This window comes from Rhinichthys klamathensis, unplaced genomic scaffold (assembly GCF_029890125.1).
Source record: "Rhinichthys klamathensis goyatoka isolate OS25496 unplaced genomic scaffold, OSU_Roscu_1.1 h1tg000780l_1, whole genome shotgun sequence".
Lineage (NCBI taxonomy): Eukaryota > Metazoa > Chordata > Actinopteri > Cypriniformes > Leuciscidae > Rhinichthys > Rhinichthys klamathensis.
Genome location: NW_026607177.1, coordinates 16,802 through 19,169, shown reverse-complemented (window position 1 = coordinate 19,169; position 2,368 = coordinate 16,802). Strand labels below are relative to the sequence as shown.

Here is a 2,368-nt window from a genome sequence, read left to right as displayed (position 1 = left end):
TTTTGTTGTTTTTGTTTTTCCAATCTGTTTTATGTACCGTTAATTTGAATTATTTTCCTATTGTTGTAAATATTTGTAAAAAGTACTTGAAATAATTTTCATTTTACATGCTAAAAAAAAACATGTATAGAAGTCAACAATGTCCAGAATAATTATTGTTTTATTTCCAAATGTAAATAAAAAAAAAAATTCGCATTACAAAAATAAACAATGAATAAAAATTGCCTTGCCTCATTTACAAATAACTTAAATTAGTGACAAAATAACTTAAATCAATGACAAAAAACATAAATACAAAAACTTAATTATATATATATTTTTCAATCATTCTCTCAAGTAAAGTAAACAGTCTGTCCATTCGATCCCTGCTCTCTTGTGCTCTCCTCTCCTCTGTTTCCCTTTGAAACCTCATGTCCTCCCTCATTAGCTCAATGAGCTCGTCGCTGCCTCTTCTTCTGTTGGCTGGGGCTCTGGCTGCTGGGGCTGGGACTGCTGGGGCTCTGGCTGCTGGGGCTGGGACTGCTGGGGCTCTGGGTGCTGGGGCTGGGACTGCTGGGGCTCTGGCTGCTGGGGCTGCGGCTGCTGGGGCTCTGGCTGCTGGGTCTGGGACTGCATCGGCTCTGGCTGCTGGGGCTGCGGCTGCTGGGGCTGGCTCTTTATCTTGGTCAGCCACCGCTGAACTTGGCCCAGGTTTGTCCTCAGGGATGGAGGCAATTAGGACAGGGGGGTTGTTGGAAGGCCTCTGTCCCAAGACCTCATCCATGTGGACAAACCAGGGCCAAGTTGCAGCAGTGGATTTCCCGCTCACCCCCTCACCTGTCCCAGGACACTTGCAATCCTAAGGCAGAGCAAATACACCATACCTGTTGTTAACAAGAAGAACACCACAATACATTTCAGCAAAGATGTGTCAATTAACTTGCTTTCTTTGTATTTTTTTTTTTAAGTTGTCCCATTTTCTTTTGGCCTGCAAGGGAGTGACCTTCCCTAGCAGGTCCATTTTCTCCAGAATTCTCCTAAAAAAAAAGGAGAAAAAGGTTAGGGTTAGGACTTTACGAAAAATATTAAGACAGGGGTGCAATCTTAACATTAGAAAATCACACAGCAGTACATGCATACAAAATACCAGAAATTATATTCCTGGATCCTCAAGTTTGCTTAAAATGTTTGTTGAAAAAAAACAGTAAGTGAAAGACTATTGCCTTAACTAGTTCTTGTCTCATTGCTGTGGGCTTTGTACAGGGTGAGGGCTAATTTTTGTATACAAGAGGCAGCTAGTGGAAATATTACAAATGGTTAATGATTTTACCTCCAAGCCACAGTGGCCGAGTTTTTGGCCCCTGTAAACAAGTGGTCATTTTCGGCCCGTAATTTTATAAATGCAGCCGTCTGCTCCTTGGTCCCTGAAACAAAAAGTATTATAACAGGTTTTGCCTCATAAATGAAGCTGCAGTTTTTTAGTTTAAGTTCAGGTTTTTTTAAGAAACATCCCTGGGTTTTAACACTTGTTTTGCTAGCTATTTTGGGTAAATTAAATAATGTATTGCAGACACCGCTATGTTTATCTACCACATTTCAGCTGGATTTGTGCTGCTGTTTTATTTACTTCAATATACCCTCCTACTTGAAATTCACTGCAAAAAAGTTTATTAATATTGTGTCTTGTTTCTAGTTCAAACATCTAAAAATTCTTAAATCAAGAAGCATTTAGCCTACTAGACAAATAAAACATTTCTTGCTTTGGGGGAAAATAACTTAAAATTAAGTGAGGTTTTGCTTAAAACAATAACATAATTTGCTAATGGGTTAAGATAAATAATCTTAAATCAAACAGAAAACAAGATTATTTTACTTACACTATTTGGCAGATTATTTTGCTTATTTTAAGCAAAAGCTCACTTAATTTAGTTTTTTCCCCCCAAAACAATACAATAACTTTTGCTTGTCTAGTAGCCCAAAAGCTTTTTTTAAAATGTATAATATAAACAAGACCAAAAAACTAAGCAAGAAAAGCATTTTGTACTTTAGTATTTGCTTCATTTAACTCAGGGCTTGATCCATATTTATGCCTTTAACAATTGTTTCGCTAGTTATTTTAATAAATTAATTCACAATACTTACATTTATAACTGAATTCCTCGGTCACCACACAACTAACACCTGCCATTCTAATTGAATAAACTCGCGTGAGTCGCGTCGTCACCGGCGCGCTATGAATTCTGGGGAAGCGTAGCCCGCGAAGTGTCCATTTTTGTACACTTCGTTTGTCCGAGAAACGAAGGGCGCATTTGGGGTCGCATTTGAATGACATACCAAACTTAGTCGCGCCGCGGTGACGCAATTGGCCTTCCAAGCGTGCAGAGTTTGA

The 2,368-nt window shown here is 38.8% G+C and overlaps 1 long non-coding RNA gene across 1 annotated transcript; it reads right to left on the bottom strand.

Annotated features, from left to right (window-relative positions):
- Window positions 1-902: 902 nt before the first annotated feature.
- On the bottom strand, window positions 903-2,141 carry LOC130077781 (uncharacterized). The gene is made up of 3 exons (XR_008805831.1): window positions 2,122-2,141; window positions 1,310-1,403; window positions 903-1,016 (listed from the first exon to the last, which is right to left on the bottom strand). It is a non-coding gene; the product is annotated as an uncharacterized LOC130077781 (long non-coding RNA).
- Between the last annotated feature and the right edge of the window lie 227 nt (window positions 2,142-2,368).